Raw genomic sequence first — 24,909 nt, 5'->3', positions numbered from 1 at the left:
GTCTATCTTAGAACGGAGTGAGCCATCAGGTCGGCTCCATATATAATTAATGGAGCCTTTCCCCATGGAGCCCACAACGTCCTGCTAGGACACTTTGGTCACCATCTCGATAAGCAGTTTGGAGGTGACGTCTAACTTGCTTGAAGTGCCGAAGCTGCGTCCGTCCTCCTTGATTGGGCAGTTGAAGTCCCCGGGCATCACCACGGCCCTAGAGGTAGCGAGCTGCGGTCATAGGGCTTGGAAAATCTTCAGTCGCTCACCCTTGTCAGGGGAGGCATACACATTGATGAGCCTAACTGGCTCTCCAGCCCAGGAACCGTCTACGACAAGTGGCCTGTCGCAAACGAGCTCCTGGATGGAGTCAATTGTAAAAGCGCTTCCCCTGAGGAGGATGGAAACCCCTGTCGACTTACATTCACCACCACTGGACCAGTAGGACGTGCCATGGGACCACTGCCTGGCCAGATTGTTGTGAAAACTAGAGAGGAGCAAAGCTCACTCCTGCAAAATGTACACGTCGGCAACCTGGGAAGCAAGAAAAGTTAGGACCATCGGACACCTGGACCTACACCACAATTTTTTTTTTAAGCCCAAAGTCTGTGCTTTCTCACCCCATGCAACAAAATCGTGCAGCGTGCCACACAAAAACGTGCACTAGGTTTCGGTCTATTGCAGGACCTCTCCATAAGAGAAGGGCCCCCCACAAACCATTCCCTATCCCTCCGGGCCTATGGCTCCTGCAAGGGACTGGGTCAAGTGGCAACCGTCAGCCGAAGCCAAGGGTACGCCCATCTGTGCGTCTAGTTTTCACCTAGAATGTGAATGTGAAGTGAATGTGTGTCAAACAGAGGTGTGTGCTAAAATTGTGACGAAAAAGAAGTGCTGTGCAAATGTGCCATACTACGTGGGCCAAGGTACCCTGTGAGTTTAGGCCCCCCAGGGTCACCACTCCTGGGGCACTGTGCACTTTGGGCTTTCAACACAACTCAGCCTCCTGGCTTTGATCCAGCAGAGCCCAGGCTGTCTCGCACAGGGCTTTGCCATACCCTGCGCTGTACACCTGGGGTTACTGTTTAGTGGTTCTCCATTCTGCTCAACATCCATGGTTTTCCGTGAATGGAGTACATTCCAAGGAGCTAGCTCGACTTGGTTTGAAGAACAGATACTACACTAGATCTTAGCCAAAAGGACGAGAAGCGATACAACCACATTTTTTTTTTCTTTTTTTAAAGCCCGAAGAGCGTGCTTTCTAAACCTGTGCAACAAAATCGTGCAGCATGCCAAAATGTGCACTAGGCTACGGTCTATCGCAGGCCCTCTCCTATCCCAGTCCCTCTGGGCCTATGGCTCCTGCAAGGGACCAAGACAAAACAGGCTACTTCCAGCCGAGGCCGGTTTCACCCAGGAAACCCACAGCCGAAGCTGAGGGTACACCAAGTCTGTGCACTGGCTTCCACCTAGGCTGCCACACAAGGTGTCGGCACGGAGCTTCAATATCTAGGCTGGGCTCTCCCTGAAGGAGAGTGTGGAACGTGGAAAGTAAACACACAGTGATCATCAAAATTTAAATAAAGTGAATGTGCACCATAACGGCACAGACATTCGGTGGGAATGATAAAAATTCCTTCTCTTTTCAAGGCCAAAGCCGAGTAAAGAAAGGTGAGTGTGCTGAAAATGTGTGAAAGTATAGTGCGTGCAAATGTGCCGTCACTCAGTGGGCTCCCACCCCCAGTGAGTTAAGGCACCTCAGGGTCACCGTTCCTGGGGCACTTATGCACCTCAGGCTTTCAAACATCTCCGCACCTGGCCATTATCCAGCAGAGCCCTTCGTCACCTAGCAAGGGTACCTTTAAACCCAAGCCGTACACGCTAAGGATGCTGTGTGGTTCACCGCTCTCCTCCTTATCCATACTGCAACCCTCGGGTATGCCCTGTATGGACAGGAGTTCAGCTCCCAGGAGCAAGCTCCACTGGGTCTGATAAGAACAGATATTACACTTGATCGTAGCCAATAGGCCGAGAAACGATACAACCACAATTGGTACAAATCATCATATCTAGTTCTAGCTTGCCTATGGGGGGATGCTTTACTAGGAGAGGGGTCGCTTAATGAAAAAGAATAGCTGATCCTAGGGAAACCAACAACAAAAATCACTTTGGAGCCTCATTTAAGAGTCTCAACACAGCAATCCAAAGTGCAAAGCTACCTGGGAAAGTGTAATATGCCAAATAACCGTGGAGCCCCAGTTGTGGGTCTACAACACAGTGAATGCCAGATATCCCTCCAGAGATGGAAAACCAAGCATGGGGTGTCCCCATTATAGAGATCACAGATCCACCATATTAAGTAGATCCTATGTCAAGATCCATTTCTTTTGCAAGCCTTAAAGGTGTGACAATGAGAAGACCTAAGCCAGTTACCCATCCACAAACAGCAGTTTTCGGGTGTTGACCCTCATCAGTATGGAGTAGGATTCTGGCTAACTGGGGAATATATCAAGATTTGCCTGTGTTGGATGTAGTTTGTAATGGCACGAGATGCACCAAAATCCACTGCCCTATCTTCCCAAAGGACACATGTGGTGTAGAATAGCAAAAAGTCACAACTGTTTGCACAAAATGTGCAGCAAGCCTGGAAAGGAGGTAGTATAGAGGATAGGAGTGGTGGTAGCAATGATAGCAATGTCCCCCCCCCCCCCCCGGCATACTCTGATATTTGGACTCCTGCCTGGTGGTAGTTTGGGGTGACCTTGGTGTTGGATAGGTAATGGGGTGCAAGGCAGCAGGATTGCAGGCCAGCTGAGAGGAGGTGGTAATAGAGCTGGCTTTGTAGTAACAAAAGAGTTTAGTAGAAAAGATTGGCACAGTGCAAATACACATATTTTTGCAAGTAAGCACAGTTCTTAGATATTACAGGAGTCAGCTTGTCCCCAAGCTTGTTTGCAGTCATTCAATAAAAACCGTCACTATTTGCTTCCAGTGGTCAAGTGATGGAGACACAAGTTTTCTGCTTATTACAAGACATGGCTGTGATAACTGTACTTTTAAATGTCAAGCAGGTGTTTCCATCTAATGACCAGGAATGACGGTTACTATGAAATGAGAACAAGCCGAGATCTTGAAAACAATGAGAAATTGATACAGAAAATGATTTAAAAAAATCTTAGAACTTTCCATGATATAATTAATGCTCTTTATTTGCCTAAACCAGAATACCTCTTATCGATCATCTTTCAACAAAGTTCAGTTCCTTGGGAAGCTGGCATATGCAGCTGCACTTACCTATTCCTTTTTAATAGGGCAAAATATTTGACACTTTTGCCAGTAACTATTGGGAAACATTGTAGAATGCTTTAAAACTGAACTAGATGAGCACCCTAAGTGCCCTAACATAAACATGTATCATTAGATTTTCATTTTATGAGCACAAATGGCACTTCCAGACTTCAAAGTAGTATGTCTTAGGAGGATTTCACGCCTCTTGAAGACACACAGAGAGTAGCATCAACCATAGAGAATAATCAAAACATTTCTACTTCAAAACGGTTAGCAACAGCTAGCAACACTACATGTGTAACTCTAGTGACATTTATGGCATAGCTGCGAAATATACTATAAATGTCTAGGATGTGCACCTATCTCTGGTGTGAGGCTTCCTCAACCCTGTCTTTGTTCTAAATGTTGTCACTAGAGATGAGCAAATTTCCGCTTATGAAATCTGTTCACACTTCGTTTGTTGGTTAAAGGTGAATTGCATTATGGTTTCTGTTACCACGGACCATAACACAATTCTATGATGGAAAGCATAATGGAATGCCTTTAGAGGCATTCTGTTATTCATTCCGTCATAATAAAAGTTTATGGCTTGCAAAACGGATCCGTCCCGTTTTCGTTATGCAGGAGAGGACTCCCTTGCATAACGGAAACGGGACAGATCCGTTTTGCAGCCCATAGACTTTTATTATGACAGAATGAATAACGGCATCCCTCCAAAGGCATTCCATTATGCATTCCATCATAGAATTGCGTTATGGTCTGTGGTCACAGAATCCATAACGCAATTCACATTTAACATGCAAGCGAAGTGTGAACAGATTTCAAAATATGAAATTCGCTTGTCTCTAGTTGTCACCATTGCAGTGAATGAAGAGGTGGCTGAGCAGGTGCAGCTCTTTCTATCCACTTAATGGAATTTCAGAGAACAGGCAAGTGCAGGCGGACTCAGCCGTCCCTATCAAGAAACAGGAATCCCAGTAATCTCCAATAAAATACAGAACTCCAATTGTTCAACACTAGAGATGAGCAAATTTCCTAATTTGCTTGTGTCTTTCTCAGAAAAATTGCAAGAAATTCTGATGAATTAGAATTTTAAAGAATCAATACTGAACAGCACTCAATGTCCCGATCCAGAAACAGGAATCCCAGTAGTCTCCAATAAAAAAAGACTTATAATGGATATAATGCAGAACTCCAGTTTTCTAGCACTTAAGGCTCCCGTGCGGAAAAAGGATTGCCCAATGTCTCCAATAAAAAAGATCTATATTGAATAAAATACAGTTCAGCACTAAATGTCCCAATCACTGTCCAAAAGCTTTTGCCTCTGAATACTTTTACAGATAAAAAAATTGAGATTCTGGTCTGTTCGAGCCAAAAAAATGGAATTTTACTAAACTCTGAGCTAACAAGGAGACACAATCAGTAATATTTGCAGATCATAGACGGAATTGCTGAGGTCAATGGCAAAGTAAATAAGATAGGGATGATAAAAAGTTTAGCATGCCTTTCAGAAAAAGATAGAAGAACAATATTACTTCACAAATTATTATTGCTGGACATTCATAACTGATCCGGGGTGTTACATAGTTACATAGTTAATACGGTTGAAAAAAGACAAATAAGTCCATCAAGTTCAACCAAGGGATAGGTGGGGATGTGTGGTGTTTTCTGTCATATTTAGAATAAGTGATTTTTTTCCCCATTACATGAGGATTATTGCCAACTTACTGAAAAAAAAAAGTTTTGGTTTTGGCCTTCTGCACCATAACTGTGTGAAATAGATGAACACATGTCTTAACATAGCGCTGTTACTGTATATTTGTATGGCTCCAGGTTGCTTCTGTATATATGATTAAATACTCAGGGACACAGCAGAATGCCAACACTTCTAATATGTATCATACACTAATGTATCAGATGCAAGAGAAGTGAAAAGTGTTCCTAAATTACTTACCGTATTTTTCACCCTATAAGATGCACCGGCCCATAAGACACACCTAGGTTTTTGAGGAGGGAAATAAGAAAAAAATATTTTTACCAAAAGGTGTGCTTTTGCTGGGTTTTGAACTAATGGTGGTCTGTGCATGACACTACTATGGGTGATCTGTGGATGGCACTGTTATGGGGGGATCTGTGGATGGCACTGTTATCGGGGGGATCTGTGGATGGCACTGTTATCGGGGGATCTGAGGGGGGCACTGTTAAGGAGGGTATCTGTGGATGGCACTGTTATGGGGGGTTATCTGCGGATGGCACTGTTATGGGGGGTGGTCTGTGGATGGCACTGTTATGGGGGGAGATCTGTGGATGGCACTGTTATGGGGGGTGATCTGTGGATGGCACTGTTATGGGGGGAGATCTGTGGATGGCACTGTTATGGGGGGATATCTGTGGATGGCACTGTTATGGGGGGGGTGATCTGTGGATGGCACCAGTGGCGCACCTACAGGGGGGGTCCAGCGGGTCTGGACCCCCCTAGAACAACCAGCCCCAATTTTTTTTTATCCTTCAGGGCCGCACCGCCGATCACCACAGGCAGCGCGGCCCTGGATGTAATTGCGAGCACTTGCGGCGGCGGCGGTGGTGGGGGGGCCGTAGGAGATGAGCGCTTCCATTGTGGAAGCGCTCATCTCCATATCTAATGCATCTGTATCGCTGTCCTTAGGACAGCGATACAGATGCCTGTGCTGCGGCAGGGGAGGGAGAGGCCGGCTCTGGCGGCGCGATGACATCATCATCGCGCCACCTGAGCCGGGCAGCACACAGCAGGGACACGGGCCGGAAGAGGCCTGCATCGCTGCTGATGGAGGTAAGTATCAGTGTATTTTTTTTTGTTTTTTTTGTGTTTTTTTGGAGGGGGGGAGCTGGCACTATGGGGGCACTAAAGGGGAGAACGGCACTATGGGGGCACTAAAGGGGAGAACGGCACTATGGGGGCACTAAAGGGGAGAACGGCACTATGGGGGCACTAAAGGGGAGAACGGCACTATTGGGGCACTAAAGGGGAGAACGGCACTATGGGGCATCTGGTGGTACTCTTTTTTTGGGTGGCACTTCTTACTGGCACATTATGGGGGGGGCACCATGGGGGAGAGGAGCACCATGGGGGCTCTAAAGGGGCTTTTTTTTTTTTACACACTATGGGGGACACTATAGGGGAGAACGGCACTATGGGGCATCTGGTGGCACTATAGGGGCATTATTTGGGGGGCACCATGGGGGAGAGGAGCACTATGGGGGCTCTAAAGGGGCTTTTTTTTTTACACATTATGGGGGGCACTATAGTGGACAACGGCACTAGGGGGCATCTGGTGGCACTATAGGAGCATTATTTGGGGGGCACCATGGGGGAGAGGAGCACTATGGGGGCTCTAAAGGGGCTTTTTTTTTTACACATTATGGGGGCACTATAGGGGAGAACAGCACTATGGGGCATCTGGTGGCACTATAGGGACATTATTTGGGGGCACTATCGGGAAGTGGGGGTTCTAAAGGGGCCTTTTTTTCTTATTGGCACATGGGGGCATTATGGCATCTGGTGGCACTAAGGGGGCATTTTTTACTGGCACATTATGGGAGGCACTATAGGGGAGGGCGGCACTATGGAGAAGTGGAGCACTATTGGGGCATATGGTGGCACTTTGAAGTGGCATTTTTTACTGGCACATTATGGGGCGGCACCGTGGGGGAGAGGAGCACTATGGGGGCATCTGGGGGGTCTAAAGGGGCTTTTTTTTTATTGACACATTATGGGGCACTATAGGGGTAAATGGCACTATGGGGCATCTGGTGGCACTATAGGGGCATTATTTTGGGGCACTAAGGGGAAGTGGGGGCTCTAAAGGGGCCTTTATTCTTATTGGCACATTATGGGGGCATTATGGCATCTGGTTGCATTAAGGGGGCATTTTTTTACTGGCACATTATGGTAGGCACTATGGGGGAGAGGAGCACTATTGGGGCATATGGTGGCACTTAGAAGGGGCATTTTTTACTTGCATATTATGGGGGACACTATGGGGAAGGGGGAGAGGAGCACTATGAGGGCATTTACTGGGGCACTATATAGGAGTCTATCTGACAACTCTCTCTTGTTTTCATTGTTGCTGACAGGTTTCCACCCCTTCGCAGATGCTGCTCATTATCAGTCAGGTGGTGACACGGCCTATGGTGTACGCTGTGACACTGTTGCCACACTTGCGGTTGCTCGTGGCAATGTGTTGCTGTGAGAGCATGCGGTGGCAGTATGAGTCGTTCTATCATCGAGGTCCGCTCATACGGTGAGGAGTCAGGGAGAGGATTAGGGACGCGATAGGAGGTGACCTGCTCCCTTATTACTCCTATTGGCCAGGCTGATCCTCTTTTACCCTCTGACACCGCACGGTGGGGGTTTCCCCCACTCCCCACCGTGACAGTATGACCACAAAAGCTCCTTGCTTTGAGCGTTTGGAAGAGGGCCCACCTGTTGTTTTTCTGGCGCACATGTTTATCCTCCGGAGGGAGGGTGAAAGGTGAGACGCTGTTAACAGTGCGGTTGTTGGTTGCAGTAGGTGTGAACCGTCACTTGTGTTTGCGTTTCTCCTCGTCCATTTCTCAGTGGTTCAGGTGCTTGTGTTGTGTGCTGGCTGCATTCCTGTTTACTGGCTGTGTGCTGGTTGGGAATGCTTGCTGGCAGCGACCTTGTGTGAACTGGGTCTGAGGTGGACTCAGCGTTCTATGCGGTTTCTCTGAGCTGTATGCTTGCTGGGTGTCTGGTTTCTAGGTGGTTCAGGGAGCTGGCAGCAGTCTTTTAGAGACTTTCTTGCACTGACGCTGATCCTGTTACTTTCCCCTACCCCCCCACACTGTTGTTTTTTGGGTGTTCAGTTTAGTTCCCCTTTATTTTGTTGGGGGGGTTTTGAGGGGTGGGAGTGTCACGGCCTATGGTGTACGCTGTGACACTGTTGCCACACTTGCGGTTGCCCACGACAACTTGTTGCTGTGAGAGCATGCAGTGCCAGTGTCTCGGCCTTCTGGGTGATTGCCATGACATGGTTGCCGCGCATACTGTTGCCGGTGGTTACGTGTTTGGTATGCTTGTGTGTGCACTTCAGCTTTAAGTGGTAGCCTCCCTCTGCCTGGTGCTGTATGGGTTAACTCCCTGACTGGGTGTGGTCACTTGGCTTATCTTCTGTGGTTTCCTGGCTGGAGTCAGTGGTACTTCAGCTGTTGTTGGTGCTGGAGCTCTGCTCCAGTCCAGGGTGTTCCATCTGTCCAGTGAGGGCCACCCTTGTGGTCATCAATATTATCCCGGTGTCTCCTTCCCTTCCTGTCCTTATTTGTATGGAGTGGGTTATGTTCAGGATGTTTGTATGTCTAGTTTGGTGTTACATGTAACATAGAAACATAGAATGTGTCGGCAGATAAGAACCATTTGGCCCATCTAGTCTGCCCAATATACTGAATACTATGGATAGCCCCTGGCCCTATCTTATATGAAGGATGGCCTTATGCCTATCCCATGCATGCTTAAACTCCTTCACTGTATTTGCAGCTACTACTTCTGCAGGAAGGCTATTTCATGCATCCACTACTCTCTCAGTAAAGTAATACTTCCTGATATTACTTTTAAACCTTTGCCCCTCTAATTTAAAACTATGTCCTCTTGTAGCAGTTATTCTTCTTTTAAATATTATCTCCTCTTTTACCTTGTTGATTTCCTTTATGTATTTAAAAGTTTCTATCATATCCCCTCTGTCTCGTCTTTCTTCCAAGCTATACATGTTAAGGTCCTTTAATATTTCCTGGTAAGTTTTATTCTGCAATCCATGTACCAGTTTAGTAGCTCTTCTCTGAACTCTCTCTAAAGTATCAATATCCTTCTGGAGATATAGTCTCCAGTACAGAGCACAATACTCCAAATGAGGTCTTACTAGTGCTCTGTAGAGCGGCATGAGCACCTCCCTCTTTCTACTGGTAATTCCTCTCCCTATAGACCCAAGCATTCTGCTAGCATTTCCTGCTGCTCTATGACTTTGTCTGCCTACCTTTAAGTCTTCTGAAATAATGATCCCTAAATCCCTTTCCTTAGATACTGAGGTTAGGACTGTATCACTGATTTTATATTCTGCTCTTGGGTTTTTACGCCCCAGGTGCATTATCTTGCACTTATCAACATAAAATTTTAGTTGCCAGAATTTTGACCATTCCTCTAGTTTTCCTAAGTCCTTTTCCATTTGGTGTATCCCTCCAGGAACATCAACTCTGTTACAAATCTTTGTGTCATTAGCAAAAAGACACACCTTACCCTTGAGGCCTTCTGCCATTTCGCTGATAAAGATATTAAACAATATGGGTCCCAGAACAGATCCCTGAGGTACCCTACTGGTAACAAGACCTTGGTCTGAATATACTCCATTGACTACAACCCGCTGAGCTCTTTTAATAGCTTTGGGTGTATCCCATCAGGCCCCTGTGACTTATTTGTATTAATTTTAGACAGCTGACTTAGAACCTCTTCCTCTGTAAAGACACATGCATCAAAAGATTCATTAGTCTTTTTTCCTAACTGAGGTCCTTCTCCTTCATTTTCCTTTTTAAAAACTGAACAGAAGTATTCATTGAGGCAGTCAGCTAGTTCTTTATCTTCTTCCATATACATGTCTGGTGGTGTTTGGTGTCCAGCATGTTTACTAGACATTCCCCTGTCTCATGTTATTGCAGCTATGGGTGTCCTGGGTTCCTGTGTGGTTAGTGGTGTGTGCTGTGTACTTTAATGTTGGTGTGGACAGCAGCACTAGTGCACGGGTTTCAGTCAGTGTGTCTGTGGCAGGTAAGTGTGTTATTGGTTTCGCTTACCTGCCATCTCTTTAAGCTGTATGTGTTCCCCTCTCCTTGCAGCCTGGCCTCAGATAGAGACTCCTGTTCCTCCATGACTGGGATGGCTCCTTGGTGAGGGATTACCAGGGCGACTTAGGCTCTCTAGTAATCCTGAGTATGAGTCGTCCTACCATCGAGGTCCGCTTATACGGTGAGGAGTCGGGGAGAGGATTAGGGACGCGGTAGGAGGTGACCTGCTCCCTTATTACTCCTTTTGGCAAGGCTGATCCCCTTTTACCCTCTGACACCGCACGGTGGGGGTTTCTCCCACTCCTCTTCAGTTTGGAAGGAGCTGGTTGGCTCTTTCCTTGTTCCCTAAGCTGAGGGTTTGGTGCAGTGTTTCAGCAGTCTCAGGTTCCTGTGCATGTGCATTTCTACCTTTGAGATTTGCACATGTTGTTAGCAGCTTATGGAGAGAATCAGGGATTGCTAGGATGTGACCTCTTTGTTTTCTAGGCTTGGGGCCTAGTCTGTTGTTGTTTTGTTGTGGTTCCCTTTGGTTGTCTTTCTTTCCCCGTACTACCCGTGACAGTATAGGGGCATATTTCAGTAAAATAAGAAAAATACATACGCACTGCACTGTTGCAGTTATTTCTGGTGAAGCATATAGGGGCGTATTACAGTAAAAAAAGAAAAATATATTCTTAGTGCATTTCTGCAGTTAATTCTGGTGAAAGCTTATAGGGGCATATTTCTGTAAAATAAGAAAAATATATACACACTGCACTGTTGCAGTTATTTGTGTTAATAGCGTATAGGGGCATATTTCAGTACAAAAAGACGCATATATATATATGCACTGCACTCCCTAAGTTATTTCTGGTGAAAGCGTATAGGGGCGTATTTCAGTAAAAAAGAAAAATATACATGCACTGCACTTTTGCAGTTATTTCTGTTAAAAGCGTATAGGTGCGTATTAAAGTAAAAAAATAAAAATATATAAGCACTGCACTGTTGCAGTTGATTCTGTTGAAAGCGTATAGGCACGTATCACAGTAAAAAAAAAATATATATATATATTCTCAGTGCATTTCTGCAGTTAATTCTGGTCAAAGCGTATAGGGACATATTTCAGTAAAATAAGAAAAATATATAAGCACTGCACTGTTGCAGTTATTTCTGTTAAAAGCGTATAGGGGCGTATTTCAGTAAAATAAGAAAAATATATATGCGCTGCACTGTTGCAGTTATTTCTGTTAAAAGTGTATAGGGGGGTATTACAGTAAAAAAAAATAATATACAGTACAGACCAAAAGTTTGGACACACCTTCTCATTCAAAGAGTTTTCTTTATTTTTATGACTATGAAAATTGTAGATTCACACTGAAGGCATGAAAACTATGAATTAACACATGTGGAATGATATACATAACAAAAAAGTGTGAAACAACTCAAAATATGTCATTTTCTAGGTTCTTCAAAGTAGCCATCTTTTGCTTTGATTACTGCTTTGCACACTCTTGGCATTCTCTTGATGAGCTTCAAGAGTTAGTCACCTGAAATGGTCTTCCAATTGAAGGAGTTCCCAGAGATGCTTAGCACTTGTTGGCCCTTTTGCCTTCACTCTGCGGTCCAGCTCACCCCAAACCATCTCGATTGAGTTCAGGTCCTGTGACTGTGGAGGCCAGGTCATCTGGCGCAGCACCCCATCACTCTCCTTCATGGTCAAATAGCCCTTACACATCCTGGAGGTGTGGGGTCATTGTCCTGTTGAAAAATAAATGATGGTCCAACTAAACGCAAACCGGATGGAATAGCATGCCGCTGCAAGATGCTGTGGTAGCCATGCTGGTTCAGTATGCCTTCAATTTTGAATAAATCCCCAACAGTGTCACCAGCAAAGCACCCCCACACCATCACACCTCCTCCTCCATGCTTCACGGTGGGAACCAGGCATGTAGAGTCCATCCGTTCACCTTTTCTGCGTCGCACAAAGACACGGTGGTTGGAACCAAAGATCTCAAATTTGGACTCATCAGACCAAAGCACAGATTTCCACTGGTCTAATGTCCATTCCTTGTGTTCTTTAGCCCAAACAAGTCTCTTCTGCTTGTTGCCTGTCCTTAGCAGTGGTTTCCTAGCAGATATTCTACCATAAAGGCCTGATTCACACAGTCTCCTCTTAACAGTTGTTCTAGAGATGTGTCTGCTGCTAGAACTCTGTGTGGCATTGACCTGGTCTCTAATCTGAGCTGCTATTAACCTGCGATTTCTGAGGCTGGTGACTCGGATGAACTTATCCTCCGTAGCAGAGGTGACTCTTGGGCTTCCTTTCCTGGGGTGGTCCGCATGTGAGCCAGTTTCTTTGTAGCGCTTGATGGTTTTTGTGACTGCACTTGGGGACACTTTCAAAGTTTTCCCAATTTTTCGGACTGACTGACCTTCATTTCTTAAAGTAATGATGGCCACTCGTTTTTCTTTACTTAGCTGCTTTTTTCTTGCCATAATACAAATTCTAACAGTCTATTCAGTAGGACTATCAGCTGTGTATCTATCTGACTTCTCCACAACGCAACTGATGGTCCCAACCCTATTTATAAGGCAAGAAATCCCACTTATTAAACCTGACAGGGCACACCTGTGAAGTGAAAACCATTTCAGGTGACTACCTCTTGAAGCTCACCAAGAGAATGCCAAGAGTGTGCAAAGCACTAATCAAAGCAAAAGGTGGCTACTTTGAAGAACCTAGAATATGACATATTTTCAGTTGTTTCACACTTTTTTGTTATGTATATAATTCCACATGTGTTAATTCATAGTTTTGATGCCTTCAGTGTGAATCTACAATTTTCATAGTCATGAAAATAAAGAAAACTCTTTGAATGGGAAGGTGTGTCCAAACTTTTGGTCTGTACTGTATATACACACTGCACTGTTACAGTTATTTCTGTTGAAAGCACATAGGGGCGTGTTTCAGTAAAAAAAGACAAATATATACGCAGTGCACTGTTGAATGGTGCATTTATTTCAGCTGAAAGCGTTTACCGGCCTATTTCAGTACAAAAAGAAAAATATAATCTCAGTTCACGTTGGCGGTTATATGTGTTGAAAGCATGGCTGGGAGTAAGCAGGGTGGCAGCAGTGGGAGGTTAGGAGCCAAACGTTCCCGGGGTATAGCACCTACTTTGCAGCAGCCTACCTGCCCGGGAAGTAGTGGTGCAGGGGTTCAGCAGTTAGTCCATGCGGCGGTTATATGTGTTATTTTGTATTTCAGTACAAAAAGAAAAATACATTCTCAGTTCATGTAGGCGGCAGTATTATGTGTTGAAAGCGTTTAGTGGCCTATTTAAGTACAAAGAGAAAAATGCATTCTCAGTTCACATTGCGGCGGTTAGTTGTGTTGAAAGCGTTTAGTGGCCTATTTCAGTACAAACAGAAAAATACATTCTTAGTTCAGGTTGGCGGTGGTTAGATGTATTTAAAGCTTTTAGTGCCCTATTTCAGTACAAACAGAAAAATGCATTCTCAGTTCACGTCAGCGCCGGTTATATGTGTTGAAAGCGTTTAGTGGCATATTTCAGTACAAACAGAAAAATACATTCTCAGTTCACGTTGGCGGTTATATGTGTTGAAAGCATGGCTGGGATTGAGCAGGGTGGCAGCAGTGGGAGGTCGGGACCCAAACATGCCCGGGGTAAAGCACCTGCTTCACAGCAGCCTACCTACCCAGGAACTAGCAGGGGTTCACGGAAGTAGCGGCGCTAGCAGTCACTCAGTGCAGTGGTTATATGTGGTAAAATGTTTAGTGAAGTATTTTGGTTGAAAAACAAAATGTATTCAACGGTCAACGCTACGGTTATATGCGGTTAAATCTCCATTATGTTTTCATGATAAATCTGCAGCGTGGGGCTTCTACACACTTTCAAAATAATCCTTCAGTAGAGCAAATAGATGCCAGATGACCAGGACGCTCCATGACCTTCCCAGGAGCTGCTGTCGGGAGCAGCGGTTCATTTCTGAGATGTCCGTATAGTGCGGGGGGAATCCGAAGACCCTTTCCATCTCCGTTCTCCATTATATGTGGTAACATTTTTATTGAAGTATTTTGGAAAAATAAGTTTTATTCAGCGTTCAGCGCTGCTCTTACAGGTCCTTCTAAAAAAATTTGCATATTGTGATAAAGTTCATTGTTTTCTGTAATGTACTGATAAACATTAGACTTTCATATATTTTAGATTCATTACACACCAACTGAAGTAGTTCAAGCCTTTTATTGTTTTAATATTGATGATTTTGGCATACAGCTCATGAAAACCCCAAATTCCTATCTAAAAAAATTAGCATATCATGAAAAGGTTCTCTAAACGAGCTATTAACCTAATCATCTGAATCAACTAATTAACTCTAAACACCTGCAAAAGATTCCTGAAAGGCTTTTAAAAACTCCCAGCCTTGTTTATTACTCAAAACCGCAATCATGGGTAAGACTGCCGACCTGACTGCTGTCCAGAAAGCCATCATTGACACCCTCAAGCAAGAGGGTAAGACACAGAAAGAAATTTCTGAACGAATAGGCTGTTCCCAGAGTGCTGTATCAAGGCACCTCAGTGGGAAGTCTGTGGGAAGGAAAAAGTGTGGCAGAAAACGCTGCACAACGAGAAGAGGTGACCGGACCCTGAGGAAGATTGTGGAGAAGGACCGATTCCAGACCTTGGGGGACCTGCGGAAGCAGTGGACTGAGTCTGGAGTAGAAACATCCAGAGCCACCGTGTACAGGCGTGTGCAGGAAATGGGCTACAGGTGCCGCATTCCCCAGGTCAAGCCACTTTTGAACCAGAAACAGCAGCAGAAGCGCCTGACCTGGGCTACAGAGAAGCAGCACTGGACTGTTGCTCAGTGGTCCAAAGTACTTTTTTCGGATGAAAGCAAATTTTGCATGTCATTCGGAAATCAAGGTGCCAGAGTCTGGAGGAAGACTGGGGAGAGGGAAATGCCAAAATGCCTGAAGTCCAGTGTCAAGTACCCACAGTCAGTGATGGTCTGGGGAGCCATGTCAGCTGCTGGTGTTGGTCCACTGTGTTTTATCAAGGGCAGGGTCAATGCAGCTAGCTATCAGGAGATCTTGGAGCACTTCATGCTTCCATCTGCTGAAAAGCTTTATGGAGATGAAGATTTCATTTTTCAGCACGACCTGGCACCTGCTCACAGTGCCAAAACCACTGGTAAATGGTTTACTGACCATGGTATTACTGTGCTCAATTGGCCTGCCAACTCTCCTGACCTGAACCCCATAGAGAATCTGTGGGATATTGGGAAGAGAAAGTTGAGAGACGCAAGACCCAACACTCTGGATGAGCTTAAGGCTGCTATCGAAGCATCCTGGGCCTCCATAACACCTCAGCAGTGCCACAGGCTGATTGCCTCCATGCCACGCCGCATTGAAGCAGTCATTTCTGCAAAAGGATTCCCGACCAAGTATTGAGTGCATAACTGAACATAATTATTTGAAGGTTGACTTTTTTTCTATTAAAAACACTTTTCTTTTATTGGTCGGATGAAATATGCTAATTTTTTGAGATAGGAAATTTGGGTTTTCATGAGCTGTATGCCAAAATCATCAATATTAAAACAATAAAAGGCTTGAACTACTTCAGTTGGTGTGTAATGAATCTAAAATATATGAAAGTCTAATGTTTATCAGTACATTACAGAAAACAATGAACTTTATCACAATATGCTAATTTTTTTAGAAGAACCTGTATATGCGTTAAAATCTTTTGTGAATTATTTTGGTGGAAAAACTAATTTCATTTAGCGTTCAGCGCTGCAGTTATACAGTATGTGGTAAAATATTTTGTGACTTATTTCGGTGGAAAAAAATATTGTATTCAGCGTTAAGCGCTGCACTGATATGCGGTAAAATCTTTTGTGACTTATTTCGGTGGGAAAAAAAATTGCATTAAGCGTTAAGCACTGCACTTATATGCAGTAACATGTTTTGTGACTTATTTCGGTGGAAAAAAATAATTGTATTGAACGTTAAGCGCTGCACTTATATGCGGTAAAATCTTTAGTGAATTATTTCAGTGGAAAAACAAAGTTCATGCAGCGTTCAGCGCTCCAGTTATATGTGGTAAAATCTTTTGTGAATTATTTCGGTGGAAAAACAAATTTCCACCTCCTCCATTAAATTCCTCCTCTCTTCATTCTCATCCTCAACACACACACACACTAACTTGACACCCCCCAGCTATATATATAAGTGGTGCCAGCCCCACCTAGAGGCGAATAAAGGTAAATTACACTGCCAGCCTGTTAAAGGGAATTACAGAATGATACCACAATACATTTAATATGACATTTAGCAACAGTTTAAAGTGCCCACATCCACTTGCGTCCACTGCATCAAGACGAATCAGGCGTGGATCAGCCAGGAATTCCACACACCAATGCCTGATGCATCAGACTAGATCATCCATGGTGCCACACCAAGAATTTGACAAAAGAGACTGGTTTCTTCTGGCTACCTGCCTCAGCTACTATTCTGATGCTGCAACCCGCCTGATGCCCCACATCTGATGCCAAGTGCTCCTTCTTGCACCCACCTTCGTCAGTAGGTACTGATATTGTGACCCATCGCCCCACTCTGTTACAGGGTCACTTTGTGGTCTCCTGTTGCAGCTGCTGCTGCCATCTAAAAACTATGTCACCTTGCCACTCTGTGGCCTCCTCATGCTGCCATATCCACACTATGTCACCTTGTGGTCTCCTGATGCTGCTGCTATTGCCATTTCCACATTATGTCACCTTGCCACTCTGTAGTATCCTGCTGCTGCTGCCATATCCACACTATGTCACTTTGCCACTCTTTGGCCTTCTGATGCTGCCGCCACCTGCAAACTATGTCACCTTGCCACTTTGTGGTCTCCTCATGCTGCTGCCATCTCCACACTATGTCACCTTGCCACTCTGTGGTCTCCGGATGCTGCCACCACCTCCAAACTATGTCACCTTGCCACTCGGTGGCCTCATCATACTGCTGCCATCTACAGACACTGTCATTGTGCCACTCTTTCAAAGTTTTTTTTTTTCCGGTAAAAATGATGGGTGACTGAAAAACTCCTTTTGCTGTATAGACCGAATGATGCCGTGTGACGTCTGAAAGTGTGAGGAAAATATATGACAATCTCCTGATGCTGCCGCCACCTCCAGACTAAGTAATTGTGCCACTTGGTTTCCTCCTCATACTGCCGCCACCTCCAGACTCTGTCATTGTACCACTCGGTGGCCTCCTCATAGTGCTGGCAACTCCAGACTCCGTCATTGTGCCACTCAGTGGCCTCCTCATATTGCGGCCAACTCCAGGCTCAGTCATTGTGCCACTCGGGGGCCTCCTCATAGTGCTGCCACCTCCAGATTCTGTCATTGTCCCACTCGGTGGCCTTCTCATGATGCTGCTGCTGCATCCGCCACCTCCAGACTCTGTCATTGTGCCACTCTGTGGCCTGCTCATACTGACGCCACCTCCAGACTCTGTCCTTGTGCCACTCGGTGGCCTCCTCATTCTGATGCCAACTCCAGACTCTGTCCTTGTGCCACTTGGTGGCCTCCTTATACTGATGCCAACTCCAGTCTCTGTTATTGTGCCACTCGGTGGCCTTCTCATACTGCTGCCAACTCTAGACTCTGTCATTGTGCTACTCGGTGGCCTCCTCATACTGCTGCCAAATGCAAACCCTGTAATTGGACCTCTCTGTGGTCTCCTCATGCTGCTTCCACCTCACTACTACTGTTATAGGTCAACTCTGCGTACTTCTCATGCTGTCCCCACCCTCCCCACCTCATGACTGGTCCACTATTTTGCCTTTTGGCCTGTCTGACTGTCACGGTCCCTCAGGTGACTGATGTCAGGAGATCAGGGAAACTGGCTGAGTATGGAGGAATCTAACAGTCTCCTTGATTTTCTTGTCTTAGCTGTTGCTTAGTGGTCATCACTTCTACCCTATATAGTCTGACCCCATCCTTCTGACTATGTGGTAGATAGCTCATTCTGGTTGTGGATCGTTTGGTGTCTGGATCTCGGCTTAGTTCCTGCTTTACATTTACCCGGAGTTAAGTGTCTTTACTTTTTGTATTGTGTTTATTTCCCTGTCTCTTGGTACCAGACCTAAGACAGACTCTTGTTCATTCAGCTAGAAGGAACAGGTCACCTGTGGCCCAATCACTATCTTCAGGGCCTTCTAGGGTGAGCCAGGCTTAGGTTCCTGCGGATGAACAGTCCTACCATCGGTGTCTGTTCATTCTGTTAGCAGTCAGGGCTCAGGTTGGGATTTTATTAGGTGTTGACCTTTCCTCTTTCCCTAGTTTGCAGGCCTGGTACCTTCTCCCTCCCTCTTGTGTTTGGTGTGGAGTTCCCCTCCCACACCACGCTGTGACACTGACATCATCATTTATTTGACACTTCTTCTGATCTGTCAGAAGTTAGGAAAAATGAGACGCACAACGGTTCCTGTCTGTGTAGCAGCTGTAAGGCCTGTATGGTCCCATTAGAATTGGCTTGTGATTTGGTAGCTAAAAGCAGGAGTAGGTAGAAAACACAGAAGACATGCAAATATTTCATTCTTGTGTCATCTCTGTTTTAAATCCACTCCTGTTTTTTTGGGCATTAGCAATACTGATGGATTTTTTAGCAAATGCTGACCGAGTGAAGGTGTATGCTCCACAGACAGGATCCTTTTTTGTGGGTTATTGTTCTGACGGATTAGAGAAAGGGCAAAATAATCAGTGACGTCAACACAAACTTACTGCTGACACCCTCTCCACTCTGTTGTATACTTGTATACGCGTTTAGTAGAACAGGTTCTGATAACATCTATGTGGAATCAGCTAACGATGGTGTAAAAGGAGTGCTCTTCTTCTTGGCACTAACATCGACCTGTAAGACTGAGTTCATACTTGAGTTATTTGGTCAGTTTTGGCCCCGTGACTGCCCTAATAAGTGAAGTGTGCAGTGATTCTAGGAGCGACGCCTGTCATTTGCATGTTTTACGGACTCACAGTAAACTACAAGGCACAGTGTTCTACATCACTCTAAAGGCTCTTAGCAGCCAGGAAATAGCCATTTTTAACGTAATTTGCCGCAAATATATTCGGATCGAACCAAATTTTTCCCGAAAAATTCAAACCGGCAAATCGGATTTTAAAAATTCGCTCATCTCTATACAGTATGTACAAAGAATAGTATGCACTCTTGATAATACATTTAGTTACTGGATTTTCTCACCCATCACCTATAAACCTACCTTCTAGTATTTGCCTTTATTAAAAAGGGAAAACAAAGTTGCTAATTGGTTTGGCTAATAAACAAAAAGATTGTTGTGGTTATGAAACAGTCACTATTTCTACTCCTGCTACTCTAGGAATTTTATTTTTTAAAGTATATATTTACCATTAAGTAAAACCATAAACAGGAAATAAATCCTGGATATAACTTATTAAAGAAAGGGCTGACAGATATTACAAAACAAACCGGTTATAGTTCTTTAATCAAATAATTAGGTAAATACACAAGTTGTCGATTTATTTTTAAACATTTTTACAGAGGACCAGATGGGACAGAGACTTTTAAAGGAGAAATATTATATTTTTTTTCAAAGGCATTGTAGGAAGTACCAGCATCATTGCAATGACTGAGTGGGAGTAGAGAGATACTGGAATGCTTTCAAACGGCTAGGTCCTTGATCATGTAAAACTCTAAATGTGAACAGCCGGTCCTGAGAGAAATGTCATTTAACATACAGCCAGCACAGAAAATGGAAAACAGGTGTCTTGTGGCAGAACCAGCTCTGGTTAGTTAACAATCTGGAAGTGGCGCTCATAACTGACTGCCAGTGCATCAGAAAAACTTCACTCCAGCAACTGGGTGTCATTGGATAGAATTAGTAAAGGAATACGCTTTTGAGAAATAGAATAATTAAAATAAGGATAATAATAATATAACATATTAATTATACAAATAGAACTACCAATACTAATAAATAATAATAATATTAATAATACCAAATCCTGATTATGTAAGCCCCTAGATCATCTGCCCAACTCTCCCCCGCAGATTATTCCAGAGGAGAGAAGGATCAGGCAAATACATTTTTTCCCCTATCCTTTTGTGGCCCTGGGGGATACGCAATTGTCTGTGCGTCTGGTAGCAGCTCTCTCCTCATAGAAAACACAAATAAACTGTCATCAAAATGTGCCGCGATCACCCAATGAAGGAGCAAAACGCTCATTCATTGGGTGATCCTGTCGCTCGTGTAGGTATCACTGTTCATGGCTTCTGAGCAGCAGATCGTGTGGTCTAAAAAGCAATCTGCTGCTCAGAAACCATGATTCTGTATGAGGACGAGGGATCGCTATAGCAATCCCCGACCTCATACAGTGAAGGAGCGCGCTGCCTGTAAATGTGCTGTCTCCTTCCCTGAATAAGCAGCCGACTGTCGGAAAGGGACAATCAGCTGCTTATTCGGCCCATCTAGATCCACATGTGCTCAGTCCAAGAGCTAAGTAGAGGAATTGAGATGGCTGATACCTATTGCCTTTAGTACTCTAGATTATATACTTTTCAACTTCATTCTGACATTTCTGGTGATGTGACTTCGATTCGGTCGGTTTGCAGAATTTTTTAAAAAAATTCAAAATTTTAAAAAAAGCTTTGATCCGAATTTATTCGTGGCGAATCGTGTTAAAAACTGCTATTTCCGGGCTGCAGAGAGCCTTTATAGGGGTGTAGAACACTGTGCCTTGCAGTTACAGGCATAGGGAGTCTGCTGTGATAGTGAAACAATACTGTGAGTCAGTATGACATGCACATGACAGGTGTCGCTCTTAGGCCTCTTTCACACGGGCGAGATTTCCGCGTGGGTGCAATGCATGATGTGAACGCATTGCACGCGCACTGAATCCGGACCCATTCATTTCTATGGGGCTGTGCACATGAGCGGTGATTTTCACGCATCACTTGTGCGTTGCGTGAAAATCGCAGCATGCTCTACTTTGTGCGTTTTTCACGTCAACGCAGGCCCTATAGAAGTGAATGGGGCTGCGTGAAAATCGGATGTGGTGTGATTTTTACGCACGGTTGCTAGGAAACGATTGGGATGGGGACCCGATCATTATTATTTTCCCTTCTAACATGGTTATAAGGGAAAATAATGACATTCTTAATACAGAATGCTTAGTTCAACAGGGCTGGAGGGGTTAAACATTTTTTTTATAATTTAACTCACCTCATCCACTTGTTCGTGCAGCCCGGCTTCTCTTCTTTCTTCTTCTTTGAGGAAAAGGACTTGTGGTGATGTCACTGCGCTCATCATATGGTCCGTCACATGATCCATCACCATGGTGATGGATCATGTGATGGACCATGTGATGAGCACAGTGATGTCATCAAAGGTCCTTTACCCAGGTCCTGAAGAAAGAAGAGAAGCCTGGCTGCGCGAACAAGTAGATTAATTATTTTTTTAACCCCTCTAGCCCTATTTTACTAAGCATTCTGTATTAATAATGCTATTATTTTCCCTTATAACCATGTTATAAGGGAAAATAATTACATCTACACAAACTTGAACCCAAACCTGAACTCAGTGAAGAAGTTCGGGTCTGGGTACCACATTCAGTTTTTATCACGCACGTGCAAAACGCATTGCACCTGCGCGATAAAAACTGAACAACGGAACGCAATCGCAGTCAAAACTGACTGAAATTGCATACCTACTCGCACGGGTTTGCCGCAATGCACCTAGGACGCATCCTGAGCCAAAACGTGATGCCTGTGTAAAATAGGCCTTAGAATCACTGCATACTTCACTTATTTGGGCAGTCACGGGGCCAAAACTGACCAAATAACTCAAGTATCAACTCAGCCTTACAGGTAGATGTTAGCGTCAAGAAAAAGCACACTCCTTTTACACCCTCGTCAGCTGGCAGAATCTAAACTGGCTGCTTTATTTATAGTGCTGTGACATCACAGGGCTGGCTGGCTGCTAATTGGCTGCATGCAGGCATGTCAATCTGGGTGATCCTGCCTTCCCAGAGTTCCTTGCCCCGTGTCCTCAGTCCTAACACATGTAGCTGCCATTTTGGGAAAAATGCGATTCATTACCACGAAGCACGAGGAAATTCGCATTTTTTGCAAATTTAATTTTTCCTGAAATTGGGATCGAATTCCACTTCATCAGCTTCGATTCGCTTATCTCTAGATGTGACTTCTGGCTTGTTTTTGGATTTACCCTTTCACCTGTGGTTCCTGTTTATATTGATTCTCCTGGTAACTGGCCTTGGGTCTCCTCTGGATTAACCATTCATATAATGCATACTTCACATCCTGGCTTTGACCCTGTTAGCAGGGGTGCAGAGAAATGGAAATATCTAATACATATAAAGAAGAAAATATATCTCCTGAATTTAAGCTGGGGTTACACATTAGTCTTTTTTTAGGCCGAGCCCAGGCTTGGTTAACAATATAATGTGTGTGGGGAGATCCCAACTCTATCCTAATAGATGATGTTGGGGGAGACAATGATCTGGCAAAATGAATATTTACATGCAACAATTTTGTTCTCCTGGGAGATAAGCCACAGCCAGAATAGAATATGGCTGAGCCAAATGTGCATGTATATGGGGAAACTGTGAGGCAGTCCGGAGAGATAGCTGTTGGCTGAACGATCTTGTGCTCTATATGTGGAATCTTATTGGGCTGCCTGTAGACCCTCATGCTACCAGTAGTGACAAATACACTAGCAAAACACAAAACTAGAAAAGTCAGTCAGGAAGGATAAAGAGAAAGTCTGTGGTCACCACCTGTAAAACTATTTACTTTCTAGGGGTTGTCTTGCTGTTACCTCTTTAGTGTACCTTTTTTCACTTTCATTTGCACCAAAACAGGTTAAATTGATTCACAATGGCTTAAACTTCCCAACGGGACATATTGATATCCCTAAAGTTTAATAGACTTAGGGGTTCTCGTTCACACGACCGTATGTCTTCCTCAGTGTTTTGCGGATTTTTCCCGGATCCGTTTTTAAGTTTTTTTTCAGTAGTTTTTCCGGTTCCATTCTGTTTTTCCGTTTCGTTTTTCCATATGGCATTTACAGTATACAATAGTTACATAGACAAAATTGGGCTGGGAATAACATTTTCAATAGATAGTTCAGCAAAAACAGAACGAATACAGAAGACATACGGAGTACATTCCGTATGTGTTCAGTTTTTTTTTGCTGACCCATTGACTTGAATGGAGCAACGGAACGTGATTTGCGGGCATTAATAGGACACGTTCTATATTTCAACGGAACAGAAAAACGGAAATAGAATGCATACGGAGTATATTCAGTTTTTTTGGTGGAACCATTGAAATGAATGGTTCCGCATATGGACCGTATACAGAATGCAAAAAATGGCCCATATACGGAATGCAAGAAACGTTTGTGTGAACAAGCCCTTAGCCTGTAGTATCACCTGTTAATCATAATTTTCTAATCTTTGATAGTAGAAACTGTTACCCCACAGAGGGCTTCAATGTAGTCAGGGCTTTGATTTGATACTTAAGTTCTTGTTTTGATAGGATAATTTATCTTTGGCGCCGATCTACTTGAGATGTTTTTTTTTTTTTTACCCCTCCGATTTGATGCCTCGGGCATCGGGCAGACAAGGCAAAGCCAGGACATTGCCACAGGTGGCTTAGGGTGCTCCTCCACGTTACGGTGGTGCTGCTTTTGGATATGGCATAAGAAGCATTAAAAATGCATGTATTTTTGCAACATTTTTTCTGGATTTATGCTGAGTTTCCTTCCAACAAGGGAAAACACACAGCAAATTTTTACGTTCCGTTTTTTTGCGTTCCATATGTGGACCATATATAGAATCATTAATTTCAATGGATCCGGGGAAAAAAATGGAAGGTACTCCGTATGCCTTCCGTTTCTGTATTTCCGTTTTTCCATTCCGTTCAAAGATAGAATATGTCCTATTGTCCGCATAATCGACAATTCTATCAGCTGTTCCGTTCCACAAAAAAAAATGGAATGCAAACGGACGTCATCCATATTTTTTTCGGATCAGTTTTTTGCAGACTGCAAAATACTGAAAAAGCCATACGGTCGTGTGCAAGAGGCCTTACATTAACATAACTCAATTTTGTAATTAATGTTTGCTATGTGTGATTTGCTTTTTCTTTTATTTTGCTGTAAGAAGGGGTGAACTAACTTCAAGTTTTGAAGTTTGAGTTCGGGGTTGGGTATATCCTGAATTGCGTTATGGATTCTGTTACCACGGACATAGCGCAATTCCATGATGGAATGCATAATGGAATGCCTTTAGAGGCATTCCATCATAATAGAAGTCTATGACCAGCATAACGGATCCGTCCATTTTAAGTTATGCATTCCATCATGGAATTGCATTATGGTCCGTGGTAACGGAATCCATAAAGCAATTCAGCAAGTACTGTAACCCAAACTCAAACCTCAAAACTTGAATTTCGCGCATCCCTAGCTGTAAGAAAACATAGCATAAATGCAGATATGTTGTTGCAAAAACTATTTGCAGTTTTTGATGTATTTTTTGCCACATCCAAAATGTAGAGTACACTCACCCTGTGAAAATACGATATGTGCTTCGTGGCAGAAGTTATGGGGGGTTTTCCATTTGGACGTTGCAGACCCACAAGAGGTTTAGCCTCATTGAATGGAGCTAAACCATGAGTGGACACCTGCTTCGGCTTCTAGCGACATCCGTCCAGACACTACTCTAACATGTGATACGTTCCTTCTTGGCACAACT

At 44.2% G+C, this 24,909-nt stretch overlaps 2 pseudogenes; both read right to left on the bottom strand.

The window, feature by feature from the left end:
- Positions 1 to 1,116: 1,116 nt before the first annotated feature.
- LOC122939734 lies at positions 1,117 to 1,201 on the bottom strand (annotated as a pseudogene).
- A 718-nt stretch (positions 1,202 to 1,919) lies between these two features.
- LOC122939733 lies at positions 1,920 to 2,028 on the bottom strand (annotated as a pseudogene).
- Between the last annotated feature and the right edge of the window lie 22,881 nt (positions 2,029 to 24,909).

The sequence above is a fragment of the Bufo gargarizans genome, chromosome 5 (assembly GCF_014858855.1).
Source record: "Bufo gargarizans isolate SCDJY-AF-19 chromosome 5, ASM1485885v1, whole genome shotgun sequence".
NCBI classification, from domain to species: Eukaryota; Metazoa; Chordata; class Amphibia; order Anura; family Bufonidae; genus Bufo; species Bufo gargarizans.
The sequence above is the reverse complement of the archived record's forward strand: the minus strand, read 5'-3'. Positions and strand labels throughout refer to the sequence as shown.